Raw genomic sequence first — 12,174 nt, forward strand, 5'->3', positions numbered from 1 at the left:
ATTGTGGGGCTGAGCCTGTAAACCTGTGGAGTCTGATGCTAACTCTGGTGTCAGAATTGAATTGAATTGTAGGACACCCAGTTGACATCACCACCCAGAGAATTGGTGTTGATATTGGAGAATTGGTTGGTGTCAGAAAAAGACATCAGACAGGTGAAGTAACTGTTTTCCTTTTTGTGTATCTGTTTAAGTTTTTGATTCCATGCACATGTATTGCATGGTTGTGTCCATGCTGAGCCCGGCATTTTTATCAAGTTCCTTTTTATCCTGTGAATGTTTTCCATGTTTTTTTCTGTAGTCTTCCTAGTAACCATTTTTAGTGGCTACATGCTGATGGTAATTTTAATAAAATACTTTAAATCAAGTATTTTCAGACATTTCAGTTGGCAAACTAGAATCTCAAGGCAAGACACCAGCATAGTTATGTGTAGTATTCATGTGTTCTTTGAACTGGAAGGAACCTTGGAGGATATCAGGTTTAGCTCTCTCCTTATTGCAGAGAAATAGATGTCCAGAAAGGTTATCACATTTGCTAATTAGTGATAGTGTTAGCAGTGGCCTCAATTCTTTCCTCTGCAGAAGAAAGAGTTTGACCAAGGGACATAAGGCAGAGTGAGAGACCAAGGCAAGTTTTAGAAAGCAGGAGTGAAAGTTTGTTAAAAAACTTTAGAGCAGGAACAAAAGGAAGTAAAGTACACTTAGAACAGGGCCAAGTGGGTTACTTGAGAGATGAAGTGCAGCGTTTGACCTTTGACTTGGGGTTTTATACGTTGGCATGCTTCCAGGGTCTTGCGTCCTTGTCCCCTGATTTCTCCCTTGGAGTGGGCTATCAGCATATGCAGTGGCCTTCCAGCACTTGGGAGGGGCTGCATGTACAGTGTGTTTATTGGAGTTGTACACGTGCTCACTTGAGGCATTTTTCCCTTACTGGTCAAGTGTTTCTAGAGTAAGGTCATATACCAGTTAAACTCTGCCGTTTTGCCTTTTCATGCCTATGCTTGAGCCCACTCACCCAACTCCTGAGATCTTACCAGGAAGCGGCTGATCACCAGTTTCAGGTGTTTATATCTATTGGGAGACGGCCTTTCTCTGGCACCAGCTGTGACCAATTATTATTAGAGCAGCACTGTCACTACCACCTATCACCTGATGGTTGCCTGACATCCTGGTGGTAGCAGGAGACCCTCTCCTGCCCTGCTCATGTCTGACTAGCTACCTACTGTAACACTAGAACCAGGACTAGAAAGTTGGTCTTCTGACTTCCAGTTTAGTTTTATTTTTTCTTTCCATTTTTAATGTGGCCCCCATTTCTTTCAGCCCAGCCATAATTCACCTCAACCTTTCCCAGATTGTTTTGTTCAATTCTGATCAAAGAGGACACATCTGATTCTCAGGAAAGATAGAAGGAAGCAGTCTAAAAAATCCAAAGAAACGTACCCTGGAATGATCATACCTAATTCAGAGAATGGTATATATATAGAGGAAAAAGCAAAAATCATCCTTCACTCTGTATTCCCTGATCCCTCTGCCTCTGCCTTCTTAAAGGGGGGTCCTTGTGAACAGTTACTTACATTGCTTCTCACACACTTGTGTATGCACTCATGAATACATGTACACTGAGTGGCACATCACGCAAACTTTCCACACAAGTGGGGTCATACTATAAAATCTGTTCCAAGATGAGCTGCTTTTTACCATATACTGAAACCTTTCCATGTCAGTGCATACAGAGCACTCTCCTTCCTCATTATTTTAATGGCTGCATAGTATTCCATACAGTAGTAATTTATAGACCTATGCCTATATTAATGAACCTTTTAATTGCTTAGAATCTTTCACTGTTTGCAAGTAATGCTGTCATTGAATTCTTATATATTTGTTTTTATGCATACCTGTGAGTAACTTGATAGGACTGAAATGGAATTGTTGTGTCCTGGCCCATTACTTGATAGATACTACACAGTTGGCCTCTCAGAATATTAAACCAAAGAAAGAATGCCCATTACTCATACTTCACCAGCATTTATTTAATTTATGCCTATGTAATGGATTAAAAATCACACACGTTTTTAAATTTGTATTTTTCTGATATAAGTGGTATTGGACATCTTTTCATTTATTTACCAGTTGGATTTCTTATGAGCTTACTGATGTTCTTGGTCCTTTTGAAAATGAGGTTCTTAGTTATTTTTCTTACTGATTTGAAGAAGCTTTCTATGTATTAAAAAAAAAATCATTTTATCATTGTATGTATTGGAATCTTAGGCTCTAACTTGCCATGACTTTTCTTTCATGGTGTCTTTCATTATACAAAAGTTTAATGTAGTGAAATCTAGTCTTAAGGAAGCATTTTCCAACCTAAAGTTTAACAATATGTATACAGATGCTCCTTGACTTACAATAGGGTTATGTCCTGATAAACATATCATAAGTTGAGAATATTGTAAGTCAAAATACATGTTATACGCCTAACCTACTGAACATCACCTTAGCCAAGCCTACCTTAAATATGCTCCAAACACACTTTAGCCAACAGTTGGGCAGAATCATTGAACACAAAGCCTATTTTGTAATAAAGTGTTGAATACCTAATATAATTTATTGAATACTGTACCAAAAGTGAAAAATAGAATGGTTATATTTGATTGTGTTAAAAGAAAAAACTTCGGCTGAATTAAATTTAAAGGAGTTTACTTGAACAATAAACAATTCGTGAATTGAGCAGCCCCTAGAATCACGGCAGAATCAGGGAGACTCCAGTGCAGCCATGTGGTGGAACAACAATTATAGACAACAAAAGGAAAGTGACGTACAGAAAACATAAGTGAAGTACAGAAACAACGGGATTGATTATAGCTTAGTGTTTGCCTTATTTGAACACAATTTGGACAGTTGGCTACACTTTATTGGCTAAAACTCAGTGATTGGCACAGGTGTTGGCTAAGGTCAGTTTACACCTCCACTTGTTACAGTTCACAAGGTATAGAAAAACCTTTAGGCTGAACTTAAATATGTAAGAAGGCAGCTTTAGACTAAACTTGATTTAACAATTCCCCTCTTTTGGTCATTTTCTCAATTTTGAGAGATTGACCAAAACTTTAGTCATTGCTATCACTATTACCATTGTAAATTACTAATTTGGTCTTGAAACCCACTGGAAACAGAACTGTGAGTTTTGCAAAGGTAGGAACAAGAAATTGGATAGAGGGTATCCCCTTATGTTGGAACAACTTGTTCTTAGGAGAACAAACCTGGTCTGTTCTGGTCTAGGAGCTATGTGTTTCCTTAAAGTCTCAGTTTGATAATGTCACATTTACCACAAGTGACTTCATTTTTGTTTGTTTTTGTCTGTTGGGGCCCAATGCGTGAGCTAAGTCCAAAACAAGAGCCTCCCATAATTTTGTTTAAAAAAAATTCCCCCTTTCTGGTTAGGTTCTCACTTAGGTTACAATGTGACCAAAACTTAGGGCCTTAGCACCAAGTTTTGACACCCAAAATGATGGTAACTTGCCAATATGTTCACACAGAGGATTTTTTTACAAGATTAATTTTTCACAAATCTTCCACAACTTGTTGAAACCTTTAGCTTTATCTTACCTAATTTAAAACAATCCTTTAACCCTCTAAATTTAGGAAAGAAAATCCACATTTTGATGACTTCTTTTAATCTTTTACTAAAAGCACCTTTTACTTTCCTGATATGGTTTGGCTGTGTCCCCACCCAAATCTTTTTTTTTTTTTTGAGACAGAGTCTCGCTCTGTCGCCCAGGCTGGAGTGCAGTGGCGCCATCTCGGCTCACTGCAAGCTCCGCCTCCCGGGTTCATGCCATTCTCCTGCCTCAGCCTCTCCGAGTAGCTGGGACTACAGGCGCCTGCCACCATGCCCAGCTAATTTTTTTTGTATTTTTTAGTAAAGATGGGGTTTCACTGTGGTCTCGATCTCCTGACCTCATGATCTGCCCGCCTCGGCCTCCCAAAGTGCTGGGATTACAAGCGTGAGCCACTGCGCCTGGCCTGTACCCACCCAAATCTTATCTTGAATTCCCATGTGTTGTGGGAGGGACCTGGTGGGAGGTAGTTGAATCATGGGTGTAGGTCCTTCCCATGCTCTTCTCATAATAGTAAGTCTCATGAAATCTGATGGTTTTATAAGTGGAAGTTTCCCTGCACAAACTCTCTCTTTGCCTGCCGCCATCCACGTAAGATGTGACTTGCTTCTCCTTGCCTTTTGCCATGATTGTGAGGCCTCCTCAGCCACGTGGAACTGTAAGTCCATTAAACTTTTTTTTTTTTTGTAAATTGCCAAGTCTCGAGTGTATCTTTATCAGCAGCATGAAAACAGACTAATGTATTTTTTATGCACCTGGCATGTAAAATTTTTTTTTAGTAGTCTCAATTACATGATATAATGGTAACTCTTAGAAACTTTTACTTTGAGTGCATAAGTTTCCTTTCATGAATCCTTTCACAACTTACAAAGACCATCTACAACATGCCTGGACTTTCTGAATTGTCCTAAACATCAGTCTTATTAAATAACCAGTTATTTTACTTTAGGACAAGATTTTACCATACAAGATTCTTTCTTATATTTAATCTCTTTTCTTTATAACTTCTTTGCATAGCTAAGGAATGTGGCTAATTCCACATGTCCCCAGGCCTTATGTAGAAGCTTATGCTCCAAAATAGGTTAACTGAAAATTTTCGAAAGCTAAAGAAGCAGTTTATGACCTTAAAGCATTTAACAAACCTAATATCTGACCTGCATAATTTAGACCCCATGTTTACATTTTGAAGACATTTTTATTTTACCCATAATCTTTAAAACTTTTTATTTCCCAAAGATTACCAAAGCTACAGGAACTAAAAGGCATTACAGTTTTTAATTTTTTCAAAATATTTGATTTAAGCACTTATTTTTCTTTAAGCCAATTAGAGCTCTTTTATGTAAAGACTACACACACACACACATATATATAACTACTCAGACAGACAGAAGAAGATCCAATAGTAAGATTTTTCATTTACCAGTTTCTAAGTTTTTTTTTAAGTTGGATTACTTGCTTTAGGATGGAGTCCTTGGAGGAATAGGGCCAGGAAAGTATGCAGTTTCTACAGCCTAATATAATAAGCAGGCACAGCTGGAAGGCAAAACAGATCTCCAGAAATTAAGGGTCCCATCTTTATACCAGATCCTGGATTTCAAAAAGAGGGAGTCAGCCCATCTCCCATGGGAGTCTTCAAAGTCATTTCCTGATACCCCTGATAACTCAAAATTATCAGCTAATACCGTGCAAAACCGAATAAAACCTTAGATTTTGAGAGCGATCTATTTGGTTTTAATTTCTGAGGCTTTATGAGGAAAACAGAGGTTTTTCCCAAAACAGGGTCTGTGGTGCTTCCTTTGCTTTTCCCAGGCTGTTAGAATGTGAGTATTTGCTTTAATTAAGCTGACTTTTAAATATAGCACTGTTTATAGAAGTTTTTAAAAATACCTTATTACTCGACTTTAGCCACACAAAGTGGCCAATATTTCTCGATTTTAAACTTTACCAAAAATCACCTCACAGGTGAAACAAGGAGCCTCAACTAAGGTTATGACTTCACCAGAAGTCTGTGAGGTACTTTCAAAGAGGTGGCAAACAGTTTTTATAAAATCTAGAATCTTCAAAGGTAACTAAGAGAAAGAAAGATGTAAGAAGGGAAGCTAGAAGATGCTCATGGTGGGGGAAGAGAATCAGCAAATGGTAAAGGCCACACAGACATTAACCAGAAAGTACTCATTTCCTAAGCCAGACCGCCATTGTAAAATGTCGGAGACTAAAAGAAAGTACTGCCATGTGGTTACAAGATCAAGCTCCCAAGGACATAAAACAAAATGGAGATCTCATTCAGTTTTTTGCTTGTTTCAGGGAACTGCAGCAAAGTTTGTTACTGACCAGTTTGCCAGACTGGCTTGAACAGCGAGTTTGTAAGGTTCTAAGCCCATGTTTTATCCTAAGGTATTCTTCCTTATGATAGAACCATGCAGAAAGACACATGAACCACACCAGATTGGCTACAGCTTAAGACTAGCCTCAGAAATCATTTTTTCCATTAAGCAAAAGTTTACAGGAGATAGTGATTTTTGCCATTCATTCAACCGGTTTGCACAGAGAGAGAGACACCAGAAGTCTGACTTGTAAGAAATTCTTACCGTTTTTGCCAGTATGTCAGGTTTCTGGGTTCTCTTTCCCTAAGAGACCCCAGCGACCCTGTTTGCCATACCATAGATCTGGGGTCCATCCTGCATCACAAAGAAAAATTATGAAACCACAGGCAAAATCCTCAATTTTGCAAGTTGCTGACCAAGGGGTTGTGTAGAGTAACCAAATTAGTATTTTTCATTCTGGTCAGAGCAAAATACTTGTGAGAAAACATAGACATTAGCCATTCTGCTTAGTACTCAGTATCAAACTGGCAAGTGTCAAACTTGTCCCCAGATGGGTCCTGTCATTTCTAAATCTTTTTAGAAGCTTCTGCATATTACTAGGCATCCCTAGATGAGACTAATTTGGGAACCCTCGCTTACAAATGCACTTCAGTGCATTGTTCATTCAGAACATTCCACTGTGAGTTATCTTTATTAACATTTTGCCATTTCTGTAAGACTTTGCTGCTTCCCAGGCCTAATGTATAAGCTGGAAGGAACTGTTTTCCAGATATTAAGGATCCCAATTTTTTTTTGACATGAGGACATTTTTATTTGAATGATTTCTCTAGAGATTGATATTTCACAAGTATAGAACTAATATATATGTGATACAATATACATTTTATATAGCAGTAATAATAAATTAAAATCTTAGCTAATACCATTTCAGCAAGGCAAGAACAATATCCATGAATCTTTTATTATTTCAAAATTAAATGCCAGATCAAGAAAATCCGTGAAAAATGAGCCTTAAGCCTGATGGCTCACACCTGTAATCCCAGCACTTTGGGACGCTGAGGCAGGCGGAAGGGATCCCATTTTTATTTGAAATACTGGCTTTGTTTTCAGGTTCCCTTGATTAATTTAGCCAGTGATTTTTTTCTTACCTATGTGTGCACGAAAAATGAAACAAAGGGTTAGAACACAAAAATCCCTGTCAGTTTTCAAAAGCCAAACTTTTCAACCCCTACAATGTTACCATTTACTACCAGTTTCTTTCTGACCCAGTGAGTTGTACAAGGCCTCTAACTGGATCCAAGCCAGTTAATTACCAGATCAAATTCAATCCTGGACCCAGTCCAGTTTCTGTCACGGCTTCCAAATCCAGTTTGGAACAGAAATTTGCACAAAGAAACTTGGATAGCTCAAAACACAAGTCCATGGAGCTATGAAATCCAAGAGGGAACTTATTGCAATCCCCAGCCCCTCTGAGAGATGAAAGGAGACAAGTGGGTCCAGCAGATACAATTACAGGATTTTGGGGGTATTTCTTACCAGCCAGAAACCTCTGTAGCCAGGGGTGCTTTTGTCTGAGTTTTGCTCTGGCCTGCAGGGCCCACTCGGCCTGGCGGGCTGCCCTCGGGAGGTGCTACTGGCCTGGACCATGCCTACCAAGGGCAAGTGGAGTGGCATAGGGTATGTAAGCAAGTGAGCATGGGGTCCAGTCACTGCCCACAGCCAGGCACACTGGCTGTGGCGGGATGGGCAGCTCCAGGTGCCAGCATGGGTGCTGACTCCCTGCGAGGCTATCGCTGGACTAAGTGTACCACAAGCAGCTTCCATGGCTGGCACCAGGGAATGCGGTGGCACCTGGAATCTTGGGAGAAGCCAGAAACTGCAGAGCCCCAAAGCGGGTGTCACAGCCTTGGCTTGGGGAGCTCCTAGGTCTGGGCTCCCTGAAGGGTGGCAGCTCTTTTCTCTCCTTCTTGTCACCTACAATGTGGCAAGCAAGGGGCATGTTTCAGCCCTGTTTGTGTTACAGCTCTTTCAGCCCTGCCATTTGGCAGGTCCCAAGTTCTTGTCTCACAACAGGAAGAATGAGGTACATGGACAAGTGGAGGGGGAGCAAGGTGTAGAGGAGCTTTATTGAACAATAGAACAGCTCAGAGGAGACCCACAGTGGGTAGCTCCTCTTTACAGCTGGTCATCGTGTCGTCTTTTCAGCTCTCAGCAGACAGAAGACCCTTGGGTGTGTAGCTCCTCTCTGCAGCTGGTCATCTCATCATCCCCTTTCAGCTCTCAGTAGAGAGGTGACCCTGGGGTGGGTAGCTCCTCTCTGAAGCTGGTCATCCCTTCATCCCTTTTCAGCTCTCAGCAGAGAGGAGATCCTGGGGTGAGTAGTTCCTCTCTGCAGGCAGTTCGTCCTGTTGTCTTCTCAGCTCTCACAGAGGAGAGCTCTGTGAGATTTATTATTACTGCTATATAAACTACCCTTTGGTGGGTAGTTTCTCTCCACAGATGGTTGTCCTGTTGTGCCTTTTTGAGTCTAGCTGAGTCTGGGGTTTTATGGGCTTCAGAGGAGAGGAAATACATGCTGATTGGTCCATGGGTGGCCATAGGTGGACCCGGAAAAAGCACCATAAGTTCCCACTGTGGTCTGTGGGACTGGCAGCCCAACCCCCAGGCTTCAGGCCTTCCCCAGCTTGAAGGTGGGCCTTCACTAGGGACCTACCCCTTTTCACCCAGGAACCTGTCTGCCTCTTGCCACTGTTCATGGAGACTAGAGTGTTTGTGACAAGGGGCACCTGCAGGCCAATGCTAAGCTGCCCTCAGCCTCCGTCCCATGCTCATTGGTGCCCAAAGTCTTGAGGGTGCCAAGGCCCCAGGGGGCTGGCATGTCAGCACTGCCCTGAATGTGTACATACCCAACTAGGTTATGACAATGCCTGGGCTTGGCCTCAACTGTGCACCGAGATTAGAGCAGGCACCAGAATAGGGGAGAGGCTGGGCAGTGGGAGCAGGCACCTTTGAGCCTGCAGGGAAAGGGGGACTTCCTGGGTCCCTGAGAGTGCAGAGATGCCCAGGTCCACAGCCATGGCTTGGGCAGCTGCAGCTGCACCGAGGAGGGCGGGGCTCTTGCCTGCTTCTGGCCCTCAAGAGCACGGGGATGCCTGGTTTCACAGCCATGGCTGGGCAGCTGCAGCTGTGCCCTGGGAGCAAGAGGTTCCCGCCCTGCCAACTTAGAAGGGGTGGGGCTTCTGCCTGTTCCTGGCTCCCACTGGCTCCGTGGAGTATGTAGCCCTGGCCATGCCTCCCCAACTGCAGCCAGCATCATGGCAGTGGCCACTCCATATAGGCCACCGCTGCCATCAGTACCTTGCTTGTTTACGCAGTATTCCTGGTGTCACTTTTGATCCCACTTTTGACACCATCTGTTAAAAAAACTTCAGCCAAATTAAAGTTAAAGGAGTTTAATTGAGCAATGAACAATTTGTGAATCGGGGAGTCCCCATAATCACAGCAGATTTAGAGAGATTCTTGCGCAGTCACATGGTGGAACGAGTTATAGACAGCAAAAGGAAAGTGATGTACAGGAAATGGAAGTGAGACACAGGAACAACTGGGTTGGTTACAGCTCAGCATTTGTCTTATTTGAGCACAGAACAGTTGGCTACATTTGACTGGCCAAAACTCAGTGATTGGCACAGGTGTGGGCTACAGTCGGTTTACACCTCCATTTGTTATAGTTCACGATATATAGAAAAACATTCAGGACGTAAAAATGTAAGGAGGCAGCTTTAGGCTAAAGTTGATTTAACAGTTGTTTACTTTCGTGATCCTGTGATTGGGCACCATGGCTCGCTGCTCAGCTTCTCAAAAGGGTATTGTACTACATAGCACTAACCAGGGAAGAGATGAAAATTCAAAGTACAGTTTCTACCAATGCCTACCACTTTTGCACCATTGTAAACTTGAAAAATCATCATAAGTCAAACCATTTCGAGTCAGGGACTGTCTGTACTTTAATATACATGCATATGTTTAGATTTTGATTCCATTATTTGTTTTTGTGTTATAGATAAGGATATGTTAAGGGGTAGCAGTGTGTTATAATGATTGGGGAGCTGGGGCTATGGAATCCCATGCCATGGAATCAAATGTTAGGCTTCAGCAGCTACTGGCTGTGTGACTCTGGGCAAATTAATTCCCTTTTGTGCCTCAGGGATGTGTTTTGTAAAAAAAAAAAAAAAAAAAAAAAAAGGGGGTTGTTTTCTGTATTTAATAATATAGTTCTGGCTCCTTATGAAACAAAAGTAATGTAAGCTGTTGTTACTACTTTTGTTTTTCCCAAATTGATCACCAGTTGCCCCAACACCATTTACTAAATCCTTCACTCTTGATCTGAGACTGTGGAGCACCAACACCCTTCTTTATAAATCACTTTTATATGCTGATCTGTTTATAGACCTTTTATTATTTTTGGCTGTGCCAATTCTATGTCTTTGTAATTAATGTAGTTTTAAAGTTATTTAAGTATCTGATCATTCAGATTACCTCAATTTGTTTTTTTCCTCTAAATTTTGTTTGGATACTTAGGCACATACACTCTTGTATATGAGCTTTAAGGTCATTTTCTCAAGAGCTATGAAATGATCTTATTGTAATTTTTACTGGAATTCTACTAAATTTGTAGATCAATATAAGGAAACCTAATAATGCTGTCTTCCCATCCAGGAGCATAACTTGCCTCTGCAAGATTTCTTTTGTGCCCCTCAGTAAACTTGTACCATTTTCTTCTTATAGCTTTTGCACACTTAGATTTATTTCTGGATATTTGATTGTAAATGGGATTTTTCTTATTTTTTCTCATTGGTTTTGTTTATATACCAAAGCAGTTGATTTTTATGTTTCTATTAATTCTGACTTTATGCTCTTATTAGTTCTAGCTTTTCAATGGAGAGCATTGGATTTTTTTTTAGATAGACATCATGACAATTTATGTTTTATTTTTTAATTTTTATTGTAAAATATACATAACATGAAGTTTACCATCTTAATCATTTAAAAATTTATTTTTAGTTGTGGTGAAAAAAACACATCATAAAATTTACCATCTTTCCCATTTTTAAGTATATAGTTCAGTAGTGTATGTTCATATTGTTGTACAGTGGTTCTCCAGAATTTTTCATTTTGCAAAACTGACACTATGTGCATTAAAAACAACTCCCACTTCCATCTTCCCTCATTTATATTTCTGCCAATCATGCACAAGGGTTCTAATTTTTTCATATCCTTGGCAACACTTATTTACCTTTTTTTTTTAAATAGTAGCCATCTTAATGGGTATGAGGTGATGTGGGTTTGATTTTCATTCCTCTAATGATTAGTAAGGTTGAGCATCTTTTCATTTGCTTATTAGCCATTTGTATGTCTTCTTGGAAGAAAGGTCTATTGAAGTCTTTTGCCTATTTTTTAATCAGATTGTAAACATTAGAAAATAAAACACAAATTGTTAACTATTTTTTCCCGTCTTTTTTTTTTTTTTTTTTTTTTTTACTGGTGAGGAACGTCGAAAGAAAGCTGAAAAAGAAGTGAATAGTAGACATTATTGTGTTACTCCTGATTTTAAAGGTTTCCTTCTGATATTTTCCAGTTAGGTGTTAGGGTTGAAGATTTTTGGTTAATACTCTTGTATCATAGACCTAGGCTTCAAAGTATTCTTCATGAAAAGTAGTTTGAATTTAATTATTTAATTATTGGTATATTTGAAATGACCATGTGACTCATGTGATTTTTTTTTTCAATCTCTTTAGTGATTTATATTTTAGATTTATTAGAACCACCTCTGCATTCGTGAGATGAGTTTTATTTGGTCATGATGACATGCTAAATTTGACTTGCTGATTTTTCTGGCCATTTTAAATAAGGAAGAGCCTTAGCACAAAATAACCTTTTGAATTCAAGATAAGGCGAACCAAAGGAAACTTTGGAGACATTTTCTGTATTTTAAGTACCAGAGTATCCAGTGACTCCATAGTAGAGCACTAGATTTGTTAAAATAGAAACAATAACAAATGGCTTTCAGATCTGTCCTCTGTGCTAATCTCTGAAGTTATTTTAATGTGAAGACTCCTTCACTGTACCACCATTCAAGATAAGTAGAAGTGAACTTTGATAAAAAAGATGCTATTGTGTGTTGAGCTACATAGCATGGCTAGGATGACTCCTGGGGGATTTCCCTTGATTTTGTTAGAGCACAT

General features: G+C 40.0%; 1 protein-coding gene across 8 annotated transcripts in view; it reads left to right on the forward strand.

Annotated features, from left to right (window-relative positions):
• The window catches only part of FMN1 (formin 1), a 434,114-nt gene that overhangs the window by 141,984 nt on the left and 279,956 nt on the right, over window positions 1-12,174 (forward strand). The gene's annotated exons all lie outside the window — the stretch shown is intronic.

The sequence above is a fragment of the Hylobates moloch genome, unplaced genomic scaffold, assembly GCF_009828535.3.
Source record: "Hylobates moloch isolate HMO894 unplaced genomic scaffold, HMol_V3 SCAFFOLD_14, whole genome shotgun sequence".
Taxonomy (NCBI): domain Eukaryota; kingdom Metazoa; phylum Chordata; class Mammalia; order Primates; family Hylobatidae; genus Hylobates; species Hylobates moloch.